Consider the following 24,635-nt stretch of genomic DNA (forward strand, 5'->3'; position numbering starts at 1 on the left):
CATGGCAGAGACAGTAATTACAAGGCAGCATCTGTTAATTGATCATCTGATCAGAAGTATGTCTAAGTCAGTCTATGGCTGTTTAAATCAGCGGTTCTCAATATGTGGGTTGCAACTCCCATAGGGGTCCTGTACCAGATATCCTGCGTATCAGATATTTATATTACAATTCACGTATATGAGTACACTGTAGCTGTCTTCAGACACACCAGAAGAGGACATCAGATCCCATTACAGATGGTTATGAGCCACCATGTGGTTGCTGGGAATCAAACTCAGGACCTCAGGAAGAACAGTCAGTGGTATTCTTAACCACTGGGCCATCTCTCCAGCCCCTCCATTACAATTCATAACAGTAGAAAAATTACAGCTATGATGTAGCAGTGAACATTCAGTTCTACAACATGAGGAGCTGAGTTGCAGGATATTTGAACAATCTATGAACCCCAAGATTGTGTTATTTACTGGAAAAACCCTGTTTCTAGTTGTGGTTGGCTCAGCCCTAGTGCACACCTTTAATCCAAGAGCTTTCTGTTTATTGTAAACAGGATTAAATAAAGTCAACCATAGGCCAAGAGGCGGAGCAAGCAACCAGTTGACAGGAAGTGAACATAGGGAGAAAAAAAAAAAAAAAAAAAAACCAGAGAGACTGGAGAATAGGTAAAGGGACACACAGGAAGTAGAAGGGAGGGACCTGGAGGTTAGGCATTTCTGAGACAACATGGTGGAGAACTTCCTCTGGGGATATCAGCTGAGGAGGAATGTCAGCTGGGTGCTTTCTCTGCCTCTCGAATCTAGCAGGATTTCACCCCAGTATCTGCCTCCCAAGCTTTTCTTGATAAAATCAAATGTTTGAGATTTTGTTAAAAACGAAAGAACTGTATCCAAGGGTCACAGCATTAGGAATGTCAGAAAGCCACTGCTTTAAAGGAAAATAAAGTTCAGTATAAAACTGGGGACTTTTTCCTTATAATGAGGCATAAATATAAATTTAATAAGACTACTAGAGTTTTCTAGACTCCACCTGTGTTCATACATTTCTTGTGGATAATGTGGATAATAGCTCAGCTATTTTTGGACAGCAAAAGCGACAGGGGCGTTAGCAAGAGAAAGCTTTGTTTCCCACCATAGGAATAAAGATGCAGGTAGTATAGGGCTAGTATACCAGCCTTAATGGCTTTTCCTAGGTGATTTAAAGAAATACCTAGTCACTCCATACAGAAAGGGTAGACCAAAGAAAGGGTTCGAGTAACGCCCTTCTGGGTTGCTGGTGAGTTTACTGGGGTAATTTCAGGAAAGTGGGTGACTTTTAAGGAACTGAAGCACCAGAAAGTGTCATCCTAGACAAAAATTGATCTCTTATATAATCTCAAGGAGAGGAGGGGACCTCAGGAAGACTTCTGACAATTCCTGGAGTCTTCTGAGCCTACTGAGTCACCCTCCACCTCTGTAGGGGAAGAGGCCTAATCTCATTAATCACCACAGTGGCTACCTTTCCAAGAAGGGCATGGTTATGTCTGACCCAGAGCAAGCAGATACACAGCAGGCCGCTGGACAGTTGGCAGGGCCTCCTTCATGGTTTTAGCTCTGTCTTTTTTTTTTTTTTTTTTTAAGTTCTCTTTCCCTTTTGGTCCTTTTGGGTCCCACTTGAGACCCAAACAAAGTCTACATTGGACATTCTACCCGGAAGTAAAGGATAAAGAGTAAGCAAGTAGGGCCTTTTCTGTAAAGGGTGTAGTCTCTTGAAAAAAAAGGCCCGCATGACATCCTCTCAGGTCCACTGGCTAAAATGTGGTCACAGAACCTGAGAACTGTAATCGGAGCCTGGTAAAGTGGTGAGTCTAGCTAAGATCCCTATACATAAGAGGTAAGAAGGGGACACTTAGGAATCTGAGGATGTTAGCTCTCCTGCTGCATAACCTAACTATAGTTGATAAAAGACGTTATGTGCCGTACTACTAGGGCTTTGTTTCCAAACGTCAATTAGGAACATCCCTGGGCCGTTTCAACAACTGAAGGAAGATATCTCACCTTGTCAAGCACTACTCATTTTCAGCTAAACCTAACACCTTCTGCCAAGCTAGTCATAGCCAAATTAAGCTTGTCACCCAGATATCAAGACAAATGTTCTTGGAGCATGGGGCTCTAGCCCTCTGCCTTGGTTTAGTTTATTTACAACCAAAAAAAGTAGGTTGAGGGATGGAGTTGCAGAAATTGATCTGTATAACTGTTACTCTAGATGTCACGAAACTGATAACCAAGTGCTGCAGAGAAAGGGGAAAATTGTTCAAATCGCCTTAGTATAGAATGCCCTAGCCTGGTGATGTTGAATAATTCATTGTAGTGTACGCTACACGCTGATCTGAGAGTCTCCGTAAAAAACAGGCAAGCTTGCTTACTCCATCCTTCTTGGCTTATTCTTGACTTAGTTCGGAACTACAGCTCCTCCCTGCTGCTTCCCTGGACTAGAGGATGCTCCAGTTTGCCCACTGGTTTGTGATGTTAACATTGCTGCACACTACTTAATGCATTACTCCGTTGTCTTGATCCGACAGACATTAGGCAAGGTCAATTTCTGAAAACCAGATTCTTCTTAAGAGTCTCCGGGCAAACTTGCTGCTTCATAGAATCTGGCAGTCCATCTGCAGGGAGTTGGGCTCATTGGCAGGGCCAAGTTCGTCATCCGGATGCCTTCGGTTTGTAGCAGGGTTTACACATTGTCACTCAGTTTTGAGCCAAACTGAGAGGGGATGAGAGCTCACAACGGGCCTTATGAGATTATAAAAAAAAGGAGTGTGTTGAAACTCTTGCAAATGTTTGACTTTCATTGCGCAAATGAAGAAGAAAACTCCACACAGAGAGTGACCTGAAGACACCCACCTAATTAAGCACCAGACTCTGGAAGCTGAGCCCATGGAAAAGAACACTTTCTGGTCTTGATTCTCAGAATAGCATAGTAATTCTATATGCATATATATATATATGTATGTGTGTGTGTGTGTTTGTAACAAATTTATAATTATTAAATAAAGTAGTAATCAGTAATGAAAAAGAACTAATGATGTAGCAAACAGTTCTTAATTTTCCCTTGGATTTCTCAAACTTTTCTTATATTGGTTAATATAGTGCCATTTATCCTAACACATGAAGCCATCATTTGAAGTTATGTAGAATGAATCCTCATACTTGGTTACTATGGCATTGCGTTCAGGGAAAACAGCTTCTGTCTATTTTATTTGGTTTTATGCCAGGGATCTTTCTGTGGAGTACATCGTCTCATGCCATCTTCCCTCTGATCCTAATCTGCTTATGACCGTGAAAACTGACGAAGAACATATAGTAGCTCTCTCTCTATCTGCCAGCTAGGCAGCAACTGCCACTTCATTCACTGTTCTGTCCTAACTATGAGCAAAACCAGATGATGTCTCTCGTAAGTGTACACACAGGAAGCAGTGGACGGAGCTCTGGTCTTTTCCCTCTCACATTTCCTCTCTATTCCTAGTTTAACTCACTTGACCTGCTTGTATTTCTTAGTTTGTGTCCCGTCCTCTCCTTTGACCTAAAACTACACATATCTATAAGCACTTATTTTACGTGTCAAGGTACCCATCTTCTCATACCTATGTGTAATGCTATTATGTTAAGAAATTAGTAAACAAATGGATAATTTCATAAAACTAGTAATATATGTTGAATGCAGGACCACTATTGGAGAACAAAACAGCCTTGCTCTGACACCAGACACATTCTTGGCTCTCTGTGTCTCCTCCCTTTGTTCAAAACAATCTGTGTCTTAATATCTTACTGGAAGTAACTGGTTTTTTTCCTTTTGGCATGTTGACAATGGAGCAGTTATGCCCTATAATCAAAGGAAAACATGAACTGGCCATTGCCTAGCAACTCACTAAAGATTACTCCCAGGGAATAATTTATGGGTCTGAGGGTAAGAGCATGCAACGTGTAAGTTCAAAGCCAACAGACCCCACACTTGCTCATTAGGGTCTTTCAATCGCCCACAGACACATGAGCATGGTTTTTGAATGATACCACTGAGGCAAAAAGCACACACACACACAAAATGTCACACACAGGAAATTTCACATGAAAGAAAGTCAAGAGTTGTACCATCTCTTTTTTCTGTTGCTGAAAATCTAATTAGAATTAGAAGTCGCTAGTAATAATTTTGCCATTCTGCCACTGTCTTTGCCAAAGCCTCTTCCACCTCCTTCATGTAAAGAGACATCTGTCACACAAGGGTGGTCTGCGTCACAGCAACCTGGCCTTCCCTGACGTGTTCCCCCAGTGGGCATCTTCTCTGCCTGTGAAGTCTGCTGTACTGAGATCTGTCAATCAAACCAGCTCCTACACACTCCCAGGAAGCTGCGGCACTCGGAGCCTTAATGAGCCAAAAGAAGGTACGATCAACACAGGCTCTATTCGGCCATCTGTGCGGCAAAGAAACAAATATGGCTTAAGAATTCTTCCTTCTGTCTCTCCAATCCATGACTTAATCCAACTCCGTTTAGAATTGTTTACGAAGAGAAACCCTGACTGGGGAATTCATTTGAATGATGACCAAGGCGAAGGAAGATTCCATATTTGAAATCATTTATCCAGGATTCACACCCTTGAAGGCTAGGGGATGTTCACTTCTTACTAGCAGAGGAGGTTCCATGTGGCAACTGTGGGTCAGTCCCACTTCTAAGAGCTCTGTGCATTTCAATCCACATATTCTTCCCACAACCCTAAGAGGTGGGCTGCACTGGCAGCCCTGTTTTTAGGTGAGAAAAGTCTGACTCAGACAAAGCAAGCGAGGGACTTTTTACAATTACCCATCAGCAAATGGCAGAAGGGGCTTGACAAAGCTGACTGGGCTCCCAGTTCAATGCTACCGCTACTAACCTGGATCAGTGGTGGGCAGCATGGACCCCTACTCCAGTTACTGCTTGGAAACCAAAGGTTGCTGGGATGCTGCCATTCCTTAAAACAACACCAGTCTGGCTCACAAGCATTTGTTCTGAAATTCTCTTCCTGTGCTTGCTGTTGCCCCCACAGAACATGCACCCATTTCTATTTATTACTCGAGCGGCAAGACTTCTTCTGGTGAGGGTCTTGCTATGCATGTCTCGTTGGAAGCTAAAGAAATGCGATTGATGTGAAGCCTGCTCAGGATGTCCAGGGTCAGCATCAGCATCATGCACCACTGGACAGAAAGCACCACTCTCAATGAGAGCCTTCATTGAAATGTATGCTCTGATATGCTCCACTGAAATTCATGGAGCAATTAATGTATATTATTACTTACCCACTGGGCACTGAATATTTTTTTATTCTTCACTAACACCATCTTTAAGTTGTTTATACTTAAGGGAAATGTGAATGAAACCATCATTCCAGATGCTCCTAAAGGATTTAGGCTCAGGCTATGTTTTCAGTCAATTATATTTCAAATCAATGAGATAATTATTTTTTATATAATACATAAAATAGTCTTAAGTTTGTTTTTTTAAGGTATTTTTCCCTCTCTTATTGGATATTTTCTTTATTTACATTTCAAATGTTATCCCCTCTCCAGGTCTCCCCTCCAGAAATCCCCTATCCCATCCCCTCTCCCCCTGCTTCTATGAGGGTACTCCCCCACCCACCTACCCACTCTTGCCTCCCTGCCCTGGCATTCTCCTACACTGGGGCATCAAACCCCAACAGGACCAAGGGCCACTCCTCCCACTGATGTCCAACAAGGCCATCCTCTGCCACATATGTGGCCGGATCCATGGGTCCCTCCATGTGTACTCTTTGACTGGTGGTCCAGTTTCCAGGAGCTCTGGAGGGTCTGGCCAGTTGACACTGTTGCTCCCCCATGGGGTTGCAAACTCCCTCAGCTTCTTCAGTCCTCCTCCAACTCCTCCATTGGGGACCCCGTGCTTGTCCAATGGTTGGCTGTGAGCATTCACCTCTGTATTTGTCAGGCTCTGGCAGAGCCTTTCAGGAGCAAGCACTTCCTGGCATCTGCAATAGTGTCCAGGTTTGGTAATTGGTAACTGTATATGGGATGGATCCCCAGGTGGGGCAGTCTCTGGATGGCCTTTCCTTCAGTCTCTGCTCCATACTTTGCCTCTATTTTTCCTCTTGTGAGTATTTTGTTCCCCTCTTAAGGTATTTCTAAAGTGTAATGGAGTGCCTTGTTATTCCAATAAGTTAGAGTTTATGGAAGCAGTCAATTTTATTAACGGTTATCCTGATTTTAAACTGTCAATAACATTTTTCTTTGTCCTCAATTACTGTAGGCTACACTTGCTGTATTTCTTTAAGATAAACATTTTTATAATTTAAAATGTTTCATTTTTTGAGATATTTATATATGTATATAATAACATAATTATATCTACTGCTCATTTTCCCTTTCAAGTTCCCCAATACCCTTGCAACTTCATGTCTTTTTAAAAAAAATATATAACCTACTAAATCAAAACTAAGTCAAGTTGGTACTACTCGTGTATGGGTGTGGAGCCATCCACTGGAGTACGGAAAGTCTACCATTTGCCATACACACCACAGAGAATGATTCTCCAGCACTTTAGAGATGCCTCTGTGGCTAAAAGTCCTTATTCTTGCAGAGGACCCAGGTTCAATTCCCAGCACCCACATGGTAGATCACAACCATCTATAACTGCAGTTCCAGGGGATCTGATTTCCTCATCTGACCTCTGATAATACCAGACTGGCACATAATGGAATACATACAAGTAGGCAAAATAATCACATAAAAATAAACCAATAGGTGATTCCCTCACAGTTACTAACAATAGCTCCTTGATATAGGGTAAAGCTTGGATAACTTGATTCGGCGCATGTCTTGCACAAATAACTCTAGCTTCTGTGAGTCTATGACTGTAGTATCTAAAGACTGTATATCACAGAGCCCCTCACTGTTCTCTGGTTCTTATAATCTTCCTATTACCTATGATGTTCCCTAAGGCTTGGTGGTAACAGAATTAATATAGATATTATTGTTTAGGGCTGAACACTCAGTCTCCTGTCTGTAGCTCTTTGATTTGCTACATATCTTTCCAGTGACTGCTGTTCACTAGAGCAGCCTAGGTCTATACATATAAACTTAAATATCTGGGAAGCAATTTGACAGCATGACCATTTAGCATACTAACAATAGCCCAAGAGCCTATGACTTTAGCCAAGGGGTATCAATAAGGATAACCATACCAGGAATTAAATTTCCTCCTGTTGAACACGCCTCTAATCCAATCAGAAAGCTGTTTGCTACCCATAATGGTGATACCGCCTTTGCCTCTTGCTTGGCAGGGCCTTAGTATAAGCCTTTCCCCGATTTGATATGCTTTCCTTAGAATTCAGGAGTCGTTTGTGGAGAGAAATGCTACAGAGTGCAGGAGACAAATTTAATGTTGAAGTAAAGTTTCCTCAAGATTTTCCTTTTCTGTTTGAATAATCCTATTTTATAGTATTGTCTCAGAATAAATGCTAATGATGTTAGTCTTAAGATCAACTCTCTCAGTTTAGACAAATTAGAGAATCAACTATTTCTAAAATTAACCATGATGAAGTAAATTCTTTTATTTGCAAATGTTAACATACATTGACAAGAAAACTTTTTATATGCCCTAAAGCCTATCACATTCCATTATGATTGATTTACCTTTAACAAGGCCTTAATCTGTACTCTCACAACACAGTTCCTTATCTTTTCATAGAATCAAATGTTAGAAAGATGTCATAAGATAAATGCTAAAATTACTGTTTGAGGAATTCAGGTTGCAAGATTTATTGCTTTTTTTTTCTATCATAAAACTTGTTTTGGTGAAAATTTTAGGTAACAAGTTCTGGGTGCTCACGAGGAGGGAAAAGCCTGAGGCAATTAACGTGCAGACAGAAGTGTATTAAAATTTTAGACTGCTGTTATTCTGCTGGGTGCTGGCTTAATGTAATCCTGAAGTTCAAGTATGAGCTCCATATGCATGAAATATTAGAATCAGTGGGTGGAGTGAGAGGCTGGTGACACAAGTTGAAGTTTTTTGCAAGGCATTGCTCAAAAATATCATGGCTTTCAACCTGCTGACCTTGTCCATGGTTAGAACATTCCGTTTGAAAGAAATTTAAATGTCTGTTGAAATGCAAATGTGTTACTTTAATAAGAGAATATCTCATCACCTGTAATTTTAACGAAACCCCCCAAAAGATTAGATATTAAGCTCTAACCCCATGCACGTAGCCAATTAACTTATCCCAATTAACTGATGACAGTTGTTATAACTGAGAAAGTTAATTTCTCATTACACTTCAAGATCAGTGATAGTCGCTAGTATTTCACTTACAGAATTCAAAATGAAGGTCCCAGTGGGAAGTGGTAGTTTCAGGGTGCACAGAGTCGTTCTAATGTTAACTGGATTTGTGCCCTTGGTCAGAACCCAAAGGTGGATCAATAATGTCTGATTTCACAAATGTAAAAAGATAAAAGGTAAATTGTGGTGTTCACTATCAACATGTGGCAAAATTAATTCATAGGCTGCTACTTTCATGACAGGTGGGGCCACAAACAATGACTGTCATTTCTTTGAGACAGGAATTGTCACAGCCCAAACTCTGCTTGAATTTACTATATAATCAAGATGACCTTGGATTTCTGTTCTCCTGACCTCCACCTCCCAAGTTCTAGGATTATGGGCTCGCATCACTGTGCTCAGCCAGTGTTGACTGTTTTTGTTACCTCATGGAGCACAGACTCGTTCTCCTCTCTTGGAGATTGTCTGGCTCGCATCTCTGCCACAGTACTATTTCCAGAGTTGCCCCAGGGCTAAAAATGACTATCTCCTTGAACTTCCTAAACGGAAAAGAAACCTTGACTTCAGCACTTCACCGTGTTCATTCTTTCCCCTTGACTGCCCGGTATGGAGCCATACCAGAACAAGGGCTTTTCCTCCCCGTGGGCTCCACCCTATGACTGTGTTTCCTGCCTCTGAATCACCTTCTCCTGATGGAGGCCCCTGCTGTGGTGTTGAAAATGAGATCATAAACAAACATGTAAGCCCACGAGGCAGGAAGAGTGCTCTGCAGGAAAACTCCCAAAGAATAGTGAAAATAAAGAAGACGGCCATTTATATGGGGTGGTCAGGAATGGTCTTTCTGGTAAGGTGATGTGTACATAAATGTCCCCCTTAGTCTTGATTATGTGGACACTTGATCCCCAATTACGACACCGTTTATGGAGGTTTAGGAGGTGCAGCCTCATTGGAGGGAGTATGTCCATGGGTGTGAACTTTGAGAGCCTAAAGCTTTGTTGACTTCCAATGTGCTATCTCTCTGCCTGGTGCTTGTGGTTTGAAGATGTGCACTCTCAACTTGCTACCATATGTCCCATTATAATGGATTTTTTATTCCTCTGGAACCATTTTGCACAAATAACCTCTTCTATAGCTTGCCTTGACCACAGTGTTTTATGACAGGAATAGAAAAGTAACTAAGGCAGGTAGCAAGTGAGCTGAGTGACTAAAGGACAAAGTTGGTGATAGATGGAAGTACTCTGGGTAGAGAGGAAAATGATGGGATAGTTGTGGGCTTGGTGTGTGCAAGCAACGGTGAAGTGTTCCAGATCCTGGAACTGACTGGGCAGGGAGCAAGAGTGGTAGGTAGTCATGGGCCTAGAGGATGGGAGATGGGACCATGAGTTGGAGGCCTTTGAACAACATGAGTATTCTCTATCATGTTATAGCCGCCCCTCGGAATATTCCAGCATCAGAATACAGCACATGCAGGTACAAGCAGAGGAAGGGAAGCCAGTCGCGTGGCACTAAAACAGTCAAGGCAAGCTAGAAGATGCTCACAGAGACGTTAAATGTGCATTGTTTTAAGTTCTAGATGTATAAAACATTGTAAGATTTGACCACAAATGAACATGGTAATAGCAATTATGAGGCAAATATGATGTCAATGCTTTTTGAGGCTAGAAAACTATAAAAATTTTTGGCAGTACAGGAAAGCAGTAAAACTTTTGGCAGCACATTCTAGAAAAGTGCTCTACCATTGAACTATATTCCTGCATCTCCAGTACTCACTCTCCTCCTCCTCTTCTTCCTCTCCCTCCTTCTCCTTTCTTCCTCTTCCTCCTTCTCCTCCTCCTCCTCCTTCTCCTTCTCTTCCTCCTCTTCTTCCTCCTCCTCTTCTTCCTCTTCCTCCTTCTCCTTCTCCTCCTCCTCCTCCTTCTCCTCCTCTTCTTTCCTCTTCCTCTTCCTTCTTTTCAGATAGGTCTCATTGAGGGCCCAGGATGATCTGAAACTCACTCCAGAGCCCAGGTTAGACTTGAACTTGTAACATTTCTGCCCCTGCCTCCTGAGAACTGATATTTCAAGCCTGGGCCACTAGACCCAGCAATGGTGATGCTTTTTACAGAGAGATGGCAGAGTGGACCAAAGATCTGGGTCATGTGCCTATTTGACATGCACAAATAGGTATGTAAATAGGCAGCTGTTTTTCCAAGCCTGACACTCTGAGGGTAGTGATTTATGGATGATCAAACAGCTGCAATTTAGCTCAACTGCCCTTTAAAAAAAAAAATCTACTGACTCTAGTGTGATTGCCTAAACCCCAACATATGTTGTGAATTTCCATTGATCGGGATACAGAAAAGAGAGCAGTGGGGCAGAAATAATGAGAAAACATGCTGAGGGGTTAAAAATGGAAGAGAAGGTGGCTGAACAGCAAGATGCTTCATCTCGCTGCTCTACATTTGTAGGTGCTTCGACTCAGAACTCATTGAGGTGATGTGGTATAGCCAGAGTCCGTCCATGTGTGTGCATGTGTGTATGTGTATATGTATGTGCGTACCTGTGTGTATGTACGTATCATATATATAATTTTGTCTATACATATACATATAGAGAGACATATACATATATGCATATACATACATATACAGATATATTACATGTCTTGCTGATGAGATGAAGTACCTGGAAAAAAAATCAGTTTAAGGAAGGAAGAGGGTTTTTTCTTGTATTGTTTTGTTTTGTTTTTGTTTGTTTGTTCTCACAATTTGAAAGCACACCCTATCATGATGAGGAAGCAACAATGACTGCTTGTGCTCAGCTCATCTTTCTGTTTAGTGCAGTACCGTTTTATGTTAGTGCAGGACCCCTTCCCACGGAATGGAGCTGTGCACATTCAGGGCAGGTCTACCAATCTCTATCTCTGTCTAAAATTTCCCACAAAGATATGCCCAGAAGTTTGTTTCCATGGTGATTATAAATCCTAGCAAGATTATCCATCATATCGCTCGAACTGAAATATTAGCTCAACCTTTGAATTTCTACACATGCCCCTCATTGAACTTGAAACACTAAATATCTGCAAAAAAAAAAAAAAAAAGTCAAGGTATATTAAACAATCACTGTTTTGTTTAATTGTAGAAGCCACTAAATTAGTTTCAGGATTGTGCCAGAGTATCTAATTAGACTTACATGCATTCATTTGCAAGTTAAGAACAGAGCTGTAACTCAGTTGTGCATCTGAGAAAGCATACCATTACTTGCCTGTAGAGCCAGTTTTCTCTAAACTCTACCAGGCAATAGCACATCTTTCTCTACATCTCTGTTGGTACCTTCCTTTCAGTATGGGCAACAGACAGGTGCATGCTTAGTTTACCATTGGGAGACTCCACCAGTACATAACACATATGCATACGACAAGGCTCTACCCATACGAGACCAACTGTGCAACTCATATAGGAAACAAAGGCAAAAAAAAAAAAATCTACTTCAGTAGTAGACTCTAGTATCCATAATACAAATACAAACATCACATAGAAGGGGGAAAATAAATAAGGGATAAATATAGGGAAAGCACAATTCATTTTATAATCTCAGATAAATGCAGATCTGTTTGAAAGCATATGCTTTGAAGATGTTCAACTGCTGATAGAACAATTCCTCTTGCTTATCTTATTACAGTTACATGACGTAGAAGTTCAAATGCTTGAAGTGAGCTCTGGAAAGCTAGGAAATTGGGGTTAGAGGGGAGAGACAAGATTTAGAGACATCGAAGAGACTAGAGAACAGGAATGAAAAGGCTCATGTTTCAAGAGGAGTCCATCAATTTTTTTATGGCATTATTCTAAATGTAGGGAGGGTGTGTGTGTGTGTGTGTGTGTGTATGTGTACATGTTATAATTTACTAATATGCTCCTTTCATTTCATTTAACCACTAATAAAAATATATTCTAAAAGTAATATATTATGTTACAAACACATAATTTGTTACAAATTATAAAGGGAAAGTTGCCAAAAATTATCCTTACTCCAGTACTGAAGGTTAGCTCTTCTTTTAAATCTGTTGTTTCAAGTCAGGAAAACATAAACTGCTTTATTGTAAGTTGGTTTTCTTTTATTGAATAGCAAAAAGATGGAGATATATCTAGTTTACAATGACTGAATCAAAACTTTTGACAAAAATGAGATTCAAGCTTAATAGCTAATCATCTTCCATTTATATTTTGTGTTCATATATATTGAAAATCTGTATGTATATGCATGTATGTGTATATGTGTGTATAAATATATACATTCATTCATCTACACAGAGACAGATATAGAAATAAACATTGGTGAACCAGAACTAATATTCAAAATTCATATCTTAATAGAACACTGTAAACATTATAATAACAACATTAAATGGCCTTCAAAACAGCTTGACTCCTGGGATGGTGCTCCCTGTTAAATATTATCCTTTGTAGCATCTTTTCTCTTTGCCATAAAGATTTGAAAGTCACCAAAGCCACGTGTTTCTTCTTCCTCCTCCTCTTCATTACCATGACCACGAAAGTACTAGAAAAAAAAGAAAAATAGATATGTGCATAAAAGAATGGGTGAGATAATTCCAGGAAATGCTCAGAATAGCTAAATTAGCCTTATTCCAAATATATATGAAGTAATTTACTTTTTATAATGTTGGTTCAGCTGAATACAATGATTTCATTCCGAGTGTTCCGGTGATTAGCTGAAATGTGACTCACTCTTATGAGGCGTCCTTCCCTCCCTCCTTGGACAGAGGGTCAGGATCAAGATTAATGAAAATATTAACAGCCACTGTGGGTGGTTCCATGAATATCCTGAGCCTTACAAAGTGAAGACATGCCCTATGTGCTTCCTGACTTTGTGTTTGTATGTGTGCATGGAAATGTAGTTTGACTGGATTTTATTTAGGGTGACTGTGTGGAAAAAGATACGAAATTAAGGAAAGTCATATTCATGTGCTTCCTTCGGTTCCATGCATTTCAGAGGATGCTGTGGGACAGACTTGGGATGGTTCTGAGGGTTATTCAAGGGCTCTTAGGAGTGGACCACAGAAGGAGCCCAAGCCACTTAAAGTGCAATCAAGGAGGGGCCTTGGAACACCCTGAGACAAGTGGTAAAATCATCTGCTCACACTGTTATGCATCATGCTTGCCTCCTCTCATGTGCAGCCAGATTAACTACTAGGTGTTCCTTATTCTCATGGGACAGTACCCAGTAGCATTTTGCCTCTATGTCACCATTAATTGGTTGTTAGCTCCCATTTCCTCCACCTCATGTGCCAGACTCTGCTTAATCGGTGTTTAACTTAAATAAAATCAAAAGGACTAGACATGCTTATACCCTCCTACCCAAGCTAGACTAGGGTAGCTAGGGTCTAGACCAAATAAACTGTGGGACTTAGGTAGAAGGGTATGCTCTTTCCAGAGTAAAAATGTCTTTTATTTTACTTCTGAAGAAATACATAGCTGAGAGCTAGTATCAGACCAAGGAGGCAACCCCAAGATTTAGTTTATGTAAGTTCTGAGATAGAACGAGCATTTGCAATGTTTGATAATAATTAAATGAAGAATGAAGAATACCATTCTCTGAGATGGGAGATGTGTGAAAGATGGGTTTGTAGGATTGGTAGGGAAAGAATTTGAGGGGAAAGGAATATCTTAAACTCAGAACAGCATGAGAAATAAATGTGAATCCCATTCGAATGAGAGCTCAGATGTAACATGCAGAAACAGGGCTAACCCAGTGAGAGCCAGGCATGGCTTTGCTTTGGTGGATACTGGAAATTAGGTTCTTTGGCAGAATACTACTCTAAATACTTAAATTACACTGAGACCTCTTAAGACCCATTTGCTGCATATAAATCGACATCTTATGTGCGGACTGTTTTATGTAGTCCTTAAAATAAGACTCACGGGACCCATTTGAGCATTAATTTTCTAGACGTGGTGTCCATCAATATAAACATTCCACAATTCACACTCCTCATGTTCTCCCTAATCTGTCTCCTATCAGTATTTTCTTGACACATGTGCCGTAGGGCTTACATTAAAATACAGCCAAGTACAGTAAGCCGTAACTTGTGTTAAGTAACCAGTCTAACTCCAAACGTTATTATAAAGAGGGGAACAGGCTGACATTTTTGTGTCACAGACTTTGATTATCGTTTCCAAAACCCAGCACAGCAGACACCCACGCGAAAAATAGCTTCCAATGCCACCAGGCTCCCCGTGCTGCTGTAATTCAGCAAGCGATGACATGGTTGACTCTGCCAGTTAGAAGATGTGATGAAAATATTGGTCAGAAATATAGTGTGCTCCAATGTTCTAGCCCTGTTTCTTCAAAACCTTGGCTCTTTAAATAAAAGCCATGCAGAGAATGTGGCATTTGGAATGGTAAACTGTGGTTTGATTTATTAGTTTCAGAGGACTTCTCTGCTGTCAACTCTAACAGAATACTAAGAAAATTAATTCCTGTCACTCCCAATATCCCTCCTGCTTTTACAAAGTGATGATAATTTATGGACTGAAGTTTGTTCCTTTTTTAAGTGTGGATTTGTAAAGTGGATACCATCTTAGACATAAATTCCCAACTTTAGAACCCCAGGGGGAGGACACTTGAGATGATACGAACATGTTATATACAGAGGTGGCCTGTAGACCTTTTTTTCTGGAGTTAAACTGGAGCCAAGCAAACAGCCTTACTGTCATAGGCTGCCATTAATACACGTCCCGTCTTACCCTGATGAATCCTCAATGATTGTTTTCTTGTGGATGTTACAATGCAAAATGAATTGTTAAGCTTGGCTTCTGGTTAGCTTCTGTTTGGGACTTGTAATCAGAGCAGTGAGCATAGTGGCCCATATGGAAACTTTCAGTCGATATTTATCGACTATATACTTTCCTTGATTTAGTATATCTCAGATGATAGAAATCCGGTCGTCTTGAGTTTTAAATCAAATTGAAATCCATATTTACTTGAATGTCTAGATTTTATTTTTGTGAGTGTATGGGTGTGTCCAGGGCTGATGCAGGTAGGAAGGGAACATGAGGGGAGGAGGGATCAAAGTAGGGGACAAAACAAAGATAAAGGATGCATGTGTCATGAAGGCAGAGTCAATGCTGTTGAAGGGACCCAAAGTAGGGGAGGCGGGGCATGAAAAAGCACAAAAACAATGCAATGTATAAAAATGTTACAATGAAACTTATTTGTGTTGTAATCAAGCTGTTAAAGAGTCTGGTACATACAGGTGGGGTTTGGTTTGGTTTGGTTTGCTTGGATTTTTTTCCTCTGGCCCACATTAACATGACACACACTTTAGTGGTAGGATAACAAAACAGTTGGGCAGTGATGGTGAACACATTTTATCCCAGCACTCGGGAGACAGCAGCAGATAGATCGTTGAGTTTGAGGCCAGCTTGGTCTACAGAGCAAGTTCCAGGACAGCCAAGGCTACACAGAGAAATTCTGTCTTGAAAAGCAAAGCAAAACAAAAACTTATATGAAGAACATACTTGCCTGAAAGCTCCCTAAAAATTGAGATGTTGGATTCTACCCAATTCTGTTAATGTATTTGTGTATATGTATGTGTGTGTGTGCGCATGCGCGCGTGTGTACGTTAGCATTTGTGAAGTTGTTGGTTCTATAAGAAAGAATTAACTTTTGAGTTCCCCGTATATTTTACTTCCTCCCCAATAAGTGACATTACTGGCCTTCAGCCATAACCCAAGGAGTACAGTCAGCCATCACATTAATGATAATAGACTAAATGAGAGATTATCTACACACTTTTGAAAAGTGGTCACTCTCCTCAGACATGCTGTGAGACTCAGTATTAGCATGTGTGATCCCGACATAGACTCTGGGTTTCCATTCGCCCCCTGCTACAGCTCTATCAGGAAACGCTCGTATTTTCCTTAGGAAAAGATGAAATGATTATGAAACTGGCGGTTACCAGGTTATCCCAAGTTTCCCGACAGACAGGCCTCCACCTGTGAACCTGGAACATGAACGCCTCTGCACATTGTGGTAGAGTCCACCTACCTGAGGATCCCAGGAGACATAAGCAATCTCACGAGCCCGTGCCTCAGTGGCACCCCCATGAAGACACACCCAGGCTGTTGAGGATGAGAAGAGTGAATGGCCTCGTCCATTTGGGAGTCTAAAAGGGAGCCTCCTTGCCTTTCCAAGAGTCATAAACAGGAAGGACTTTTTTTTAAAGTAGCTGAGAGTTTTTATATATAGAGAGAGGACATATGACTAGTAAAGATCAGACCAAGTAAGATTTGGTTGTCTATATTAAAATATGCCAAACACCTTGGTAGAACCTTCTGAGCATGACTACTTAACTATCACGTCAATTCAGCGTGGAGTTTTATCAATCTTCATTCGGGTGAGCGTCACCGTTCTCCAACGTATAATTTAAGGAAGAATTTGTATGTTGTTTTCCTTGCCTATTTTTGGTGGGTTGAGTGACAGGCAGCTTAGCTTTAGCTTTAAATAGTGGTAAGGTATGAAGGACTATATTAGGTATAAACAAGGAAGCCATGCCGGGAACTCATGAGCTGCCTACGGACTAGAAGTCGGGTTGCTTGGGTTAGCAGTTTTCTGAACAAAAGAGCAATAAATGTAAAATGTTTCAGTACATATAAATCTTAAAGCCCTTGGTTTTAGCATGGACCTATTTATCTTTCTTTTTTTCTCTCTCTCTTCTTTTATTGGATATTTTCTTTATTTACATTTCAAATGTTATTCCCTTTCCCGGGTTTCCCCCTCCTGGAAATCCCCTATCCCATTCCTTCTCCCCCTGCTTCTATGAGGGTGCTCTCTCACCCACCACCCATTTCTGCCTCCCCACCCTGGTATTCACCTACACTGAGGCATCAAGCCTTCACAGGACCAAGGACCTCTCCTCCCATTGGTGCCCAATAGATAAGGCCATCCTCTGCTACATATGCGGCTGGAGCCATGGGTCACTCCATGTGTACTCTGGTTTAGTTCCTGGGAGCTCTGGGGAAACTGGTTGGTTGATATTGTTGTTCTTCCTGTGGGTTGCAAAGCCCTTCAGCTCCAAAGTTGATAACTATACTTCTGAGAATCTAGCATTCAGGAACAGTCACATTTGGATATTGTAGTTCTTAAATTCGGGGTTGTCCTAAAGGTCCACTGGCATGAATTCTCTGACACTGAAAGTCAGTCTGAGTGCACACTATAGTATTTCCCATGGCTGCTAAAACATGACTGTCAGCTTTGCCTGTGGCCTCACCAACTCCCTGCTAGCATTTGCTAAACACCTTCAAAGCCTGCTTAAACACGTTTTCCTACCAGGATGTCCTGTGCATAAATAAAGAAGATGCTTTTTAATATGATGCGAGTGGGCCCAACATGTTAGGACAGTAGGATCACGATCTTGATTTATAAGAAAAACACAGTTGATTTATACATTGTTTTAATTGCATTTTAAAACAGTTGTGTTCCACTAAACACAAAGTCCATTAAATCCCCTGGACTTATTTCATGTCAGTTTTGAGAAGGTAGCCTAATCTTGCCCACCAAACCTTCATCTTCGCTTTAGCAACCTTGAAGGAGTTCATCTTTCCTTCAGCTAAAGCTTAATGTCGTCACAATTATTTGTCTATTATTTTTCTTCTCTCCTGAATATTCCCTCTCCTGTACCAATGAGTATTCATTATTATGTTTTCCTTTCAAAATAAGAATGTCAAAAATCACACAGCCAGAGAAAGGCACTTCTTAAAATGAGTGCTTCTTTGCCTGTTGTTTCTCCTGAACTCAGGACACACAGGGACTTCCTACAACAATCTTGGTGGATTTCTTGCTAAGTTCTAGAAAAACCATCCTTGTACTCCAGAAGAGTCGTGGTACACGTGTAATAATAGGATTGCATTCCTGATACTAGAGATTAATTACTCTGACAATGAAAATATAAGTCATCTGTCTGTATAGCACAAGTTCATAGCGCCAGTGGGACGCTATGCTAAATAGTCCAACAAAATATCATAAACATATTTAATAAATTCTATATATCTTCACATAGCTTTTTTTCTCTCTGCGTTTGACCCATTATTACCTCCTTGGGTTTTCTACACTGAGCTAGTTTACCAACTATAAAATATATATGAAGGGACTGAATATAGTTTTATTCTGAATAAACTTAGTAAGAAACACAGTATTGAATTGTGAAAATGAATCAGCTAGATTTATTTTGTCCTAATCATTCATCAAAATTCAAATTCTAGGTAACAAATGGGTTTTCAACGCACATTTATAATAATACTAGAACTGGACAACCAACCTTGTCTTTGCCAAGCTGTGTGAATGTTTTCTCAGGTGTTCAGGAAACAGGTGTATTAACTCAGAAGAAATGTGTGACTGTGTCTTTAACAGTCAATTAGGAATACATGGGATTATTTTACAGTCACAATTAGGTAACATAACATTGCCACAGAGGTATTTTAGAAGAAACATACTTTTTTAAATTTCTGGGGTTTTCAAAGAAGAACTAGCAATAGCCACAGGCCTGGGCTCGGAGAAACCAGAATAACACGTTCCATATGGGTTTGCACAGTAGCTGCGTGGAAGTAAGCTGTCTCAGCCAGCCAGTATTCTCTCTTGGTCTCGGAAGAGTAAGGCTGCGGTTCTAGGTTAACAGTTCCCATCTTATTCATCAACCGGGTTGGGTCTCCATCACACATTCCTCTCATACTGTGTGTTCTCTCTTATCCCCCATGACCCAGGATTTAATTAAGACTATGCTGTAAGACTCCGGAGGGCTTAGTCTTGTTTTCAAACATGAGTTCAGGATGCCTTGAAGAATGACACATGCTTTATTTTTGTTAAGACTCCAGAGAGCTGAGCTGCCTCTTGTGTGTCAGCTTGTTGCTCTGTCATCTTGGAGAAAAATCTTTTTTTTTAAATCCTCATAAATCTGTCCTCCAACATCGGTTTTCTTACAGAAATTAAAGGATTGGAATTTAGGGGAAAAAATAAATATACACTTAGTAAAACACTTAATGTTTGTCTCAATGTATGCCCTAAAGTATGAAATATGGGAAAGTAGACCAGCCAAATGGAATAATGTTTTTAATGTCAGAGTATTTATGCTATCAATACATTAAAACCAGAATGGAAGATGGAAAGCTTCCCAGAGGAGGGAAATTCTACAAAGTACACAACTTTTAAAACTAGTTATTTTAAAATATCAAGGATGCTCCACTCAGGAAAGGAATATGTGCTTCTTGTGCAGTGACAGAAAGAGAAGCCAGTCTCACAGAGGATGCTGGAACTCTTCCATGTGTCACACAGCTCACGGTGTTATGTTTATAAACATCTCCTTCAGTCATCATTGAGGGTCCTAAGCCAGCAGGCTGATCACTGGTACCTTTAATGCCGCTCTCTTTGGCCTTAGTAGTCTTGACTGTAGTCGAGCTAAGAGGGCTAAGCTGCTCCTAATGGTTCCCAAAGTTTGTCTTATCTTATTGATGACAATGTTTGTAAAAAGAAAAATGTCCTAGCCAAATGGAAAATGCTGCCCACCCAGACTTTCCTCTCAGTTCCAACAAGCTGCCAACGTGGGGTGGGATGATGGGAGATTGGCGAGTGCTTACAGATTGTCTGATAAACCATTTAGCTTGCCTTGATCTGAAGTAACACAATAATGCCCTGGACCCTTTTGGGAAATTCTAGCTATTTCCTTATAACATAGCCAAAGGTAGAAGCCTGCTTTAACATAATTTATATGTTGGTGAATGGCATATATGTTGTTCACCTGTCAGGAGGAGGAAGGATAGATTTGACTCATGGCATCTGTTGTATAGGTGCTTCAAAGTTGACCTGCTTTGAATCCAGTCCTCCTTGCCCTGCCTCCCCATGTCTTCTCTGTATGAGAATGTTTTCTGTGACTAACAATGCAGTATCGCAGAATGGGAAATTGGGAAAGAGCAGTGTTTACTTTAACTTATGTTTCAAGTCTTAGATTGACATATGGCAAGAGGCAAAGACTATGTGTACTGTCTGTGACTCTTCAGATCTGTTTCCCTCAGCTTAGGAAGCCACCAGGACTCAATCGTGCAAGCTCCGTTCTAATAACCTTATGTAATTCTAATCACTTCACCTAAAGACTCCACCTCTAAACACCAGAGTGGAGGTTTCTGCACAGTTTTAGCCCACAGTGAATTTTAAATCTCATACATGAAGCTCTAGGAGTCACAAACTACATTCCAACCACAGTACCATCCTTCCAGTACTGCTCAGGTCACAGTCACCTGACTAGTGGGACTATATTCTAATGCACTGTCTATACTCTCTCTGTGCCTAACTCACCATCTCATCCTTGGGGAATCTTTATTTTCATGAAGAGTCCATTTGGCTTTTGATTTATGTAACATAAGCCTGTGTAATTTTCTTAGAACTGTACTGTTAAATTGAACAAATGGTTGTCTTAGGGGGAAATGTGCAATTAAAGCATTTAGAGGTATCCTCTAATTATCTGAAAGGGTTATAACAGGAAGTGGCACTAGGAAAGTAGGATGCTGAAGCAATATTTTATGGGACCAGGCAAAATAAAATCAATATTCATTTGAAGGATTTGGCTGACTTTGTGTGTGTGTGTGTGTGTGTGTATCTACTTATTGTGATATAGGCATTTGTGCACATGCACATGCCAATGTGTTATGACGTCTGTCTATGGAGGCCAGTGGCTAACACTGGTATCCTCTTCAGTTAATTTCCACCTTTTTTAGGACAGGTTCTCACTGAATCTAGATTTCATCAGTGGGCAAGACCGACTGGTCTGAGAGCCTTAACAGTCTGCTCTGGTGTTGTTGCACCTGGCACTTTGCCAACTGAGCCATCCCCTCGACCCTTGAGGCTGACTTTGAAGCGTTGGAAAAATACAACCAGTCTTACCTGCCTATTGCTGACTTTTTTTCTTGAATATGTCTTTGGGCATGTGTGTTTAGGAAAATTTGTGTGTTGAATAACTCACGTAGTAACAACCCCAAAACAGCACTTAGAGAATTCCTTCAACCCATGATTTTGTTTTAAAATTTTTTTTCCAAGTATCAGGAGGGTAAATATGACTTAAAAGAATGATATATGTTCTTATAAAAATCACTATTTTCATGGATCTCTGACATTTTGCCTCTTTAGTACTTGCCATTATTTCTCCTCATTCCCAAAAATGATGTTAAATGTGTTGACCTCCAATGCAATGTCTATTTTGCCTTATTAATACTGTGAGCCCATCATCAAGGTCCATTAGCTCAATAATAGTGGGAGGAAGCATTCCTAGGCAGGGAACATCCTGCCCTACTATCTACTGTGATGAGTTTTGTGCCCGCCCACTTGGAGGCAGAGGAGTTGATGTCTCATGTGGGGGAACAATTTACAGGAAGTGTTCAGAAAGGCAGTTAAGTTGTGGTTTTGCTTTTCAAAACTCACTATGTAAAGGACAAAATGAACTGATCAGTATTTTCTTGTAAACATCTCAAAGTAAAATGTTGACATATTCTCACAAGTAAGTAATGCTAAATGTCAATGTGAATTAAACCATTTGACTGTAATTGAGAAGTAATTGAGAGGTGAACTAATTTAGCAGTTTTGAATATTCCTCATCATTCCATGGTCAGAGAGGAAAAGGAAAGGGCATTGATCTCTTAGGGCATTTTAACCAGAAAGTGGGACACAAAAGGGGTCACAGAACACATATATAGCACAAGTTAGAATCTCTGTAGATCCTTAATGTGCAGAACATTCTCATCCTCATGTTTAAGATACATCTCTAAACAATCTAATGTCCCACAGTGTCTTCCCACTGTAGACTATCAGTGTACTTGCATCTAAATAATACATAAAGCACAAAGTATACTACTTCACAATAGCTATGTTAGTCTGGGTGATTAAAACTCTTCTACTGGGGGGGTGGGTGGAACAAAGCCACTTTAAATTTCAGTTCAAGTGTAACTCTCTCACTTGATCTATGACCTTGATGGCTAACTCAGTTCTATAAAAATAATATGACTGACATAGAATTCCTGGGTAAAACTGGAGGAAAGATGTTGTTTCTGATTTTCTTCAGAATAGATGGCTTATGATGACTAATCACAATAATAATAGTAATCACAAACTCAAGCATAATTATGCCTGTGTCTGCAGTGTTGTTGAAATGCAGGTGTGATCAAACCTCATAGGACCCCAACTCAAAAGAAAAAAGTTGCAGTCTCATCTTTGATGCACCTTGAAAACAAAGGCCACTCCGTTCTCCATAGCAATAATGATAAGGGAAAGACAGTTGGGTACAATTCACTAGATTTTTTGACATTACGTCATGTTGTTGCTGAAGTATTAACAAGCAGTCCAACCCATTGCCATACACATACACATAACTGAAAACAAAAGTTAGTCCTGCCTCTAAGTAAAACAAGCTCATTGCCATGCATATCCTGAACTGGTATATAATATACACTATATATAAGGTTACTTTGTTCTATCAGCTTTGTAAAAATAACTGATTTAAGCAAATACAATCCACATAACCCATAAAAATTATTTTGACCCGTTAATACGCCAGGCTCTTGTTCTGTGGCCTGCCTTCTTCGGGTAAATTATTTCTATTTCATAGTACATTGTCATAATCTTGGCCCCAGCTCAATTCCAATTTAAGAAAATACTTGAAGTGCTGTTGTCTTCTAGCTGCATTCAAACAGTCTAGGAATTTGATGCCTTCCAGAATAATCTGCGCCTGTTATGCAAGTGCAATCAAAGACACTTTCAGAACAGAACAAAAGAGAGATTGGATTCTCTGTAGCTTAAATCGCTTAAATAGAGTTCTCAGTAGTGGAATTGTTAATGGCTTTTGTGCAAACAAGGGAGACAGAATCATGCATTTTTATTAGTCACCCAAGAAGCCTTTGGTTTCAGGTTGTTCTTAGCATGCAAACACCAAGGCTCGTCTTTAAGAACTTCCAAGTGTCTTGCCTAATGAAGAAGTTAGTCACTTAATGTTTTGACAATTAAAACAATATAAAGTTAAAATAAAAACTAACAAATTACACTCAGAGGTAACAGGATACATCACTTTAAAAATGAACAGCCCAAGGATTTGTGGCGCCTTCCTTTGTTCTATATAATCCTCCTTTGCTATCTGAGAGTCCAGTGTTTTGCAAATATCTGCATTGGATTCTAAGGACACTTGTTGGTATTAGAAACATTGGTTTAGAGATTAGCAGCTTTCGCGTTCTGACAATTAGCCCTCCTTCCACAGTGATCTTCGCATCAGCGAATATTATTCTGCTGTGAACACTGCCTTCTTCATGTCCCACTACAATGTGAATCGGTCCAGTCATCAGTCAGCATAGCACATTGCCTTGTTCAGAAGAGATGGTGAGGTCAAGTTTGGGAAATGTCCTTACAGGCCTCCTACTCTGGGGACTGTTTACCTCTTCTTGTTTTAGAAGTGGCCTCAGCCATGGTCCCAGACATCCCTCGAGGCGACTTGTCCATTTATTTTGTCCATTTAAGGGGAACATATTGAGAGCTTTGCTACTGAGAGATTAAAATAAATACATTGAGAGGAATAGTCTCAAAGCTCCAGCGCAGACCACACTGCCTTCTCCCTTGGGCCCATTGGCATCCCTACCATACAGGCAATAAGGCTGCCCAGTCCAGGGTTTGGAAAAATGCTAAAGCACCCAGAAACATGTTTCTTTACTTGTGTACATTGAAAACTAAAAAGCAAAACTTTCCTTTGATGACTTTTTAAAAGTCCATAGACCTGAGAAAATTGATCCACGTGTCTAAGGTAACGATTTCAAGATAGCAGCGGTTGTTTTGTTTTGTTTTGTTTTTGAAGTTCTGGAAAAGATACTTCACAATGAATTGTCCTTGTAGAACAGGATGGGTAATTGTAAACAAACAAACAAACTTCCTTTGTATACTGAGTTTGGATCATAGGCTCTCATATATGTTGGGCATAAAAATTAAATTTCTGAAAATGAAATTTTGGGCTGTGTAATTCACTGGTAGAACATAAGCTTGATTTGAATGAGGCTACAAAAGAAAGAAACAATACCAGAGCTGGGCATGGTGGCGCACGCCTTTAATCCCAGCACTTGGGAGGCAGAGGCAAGTGGATTTCTGAGTTTGAGGCCAGCTTGGTCTACAAAGTGAGTTCCAGGACAGTCAGGGATATACAGAGAAACCCTGTCTCAAAAAAAGAAAGAGAAAGAAAGAAAGAAAGAAAGAAAGAAAGAAAGAAAGAAAGAAAGAAAGAAAGAAAGAAAGAAAGAAAGAAAGGGGAGG

General features: G+C 40.3%; 1 protein-coding gene across 17 annotated transcripts in view; it reads left to right on the forward strand.

Annotated features, from left to right (window-relative positions):
- Sorbs2 (sorbin and SH3 domain containing 2) overlaps positions 1-24,635 on the forward strand; it is a 192,926-nt gene that overhangs the window by 80,073 nt on the left and 88,218 nt on the right. The window lies entirely within an intron of this gene.

This window comes from Mus pahari, chromosome 19 (assembly GCF_900095145.1).
Source record: "Mus pahari chromosome 19, PAHARI_EIJ_v1.1, whole genome shotgun sequence".
Lineage (NCBI taxonomy): Eukaryota > Metazoa > Chordata > Mammalia > Rodentia > Muridae > Mus > Mus pahari.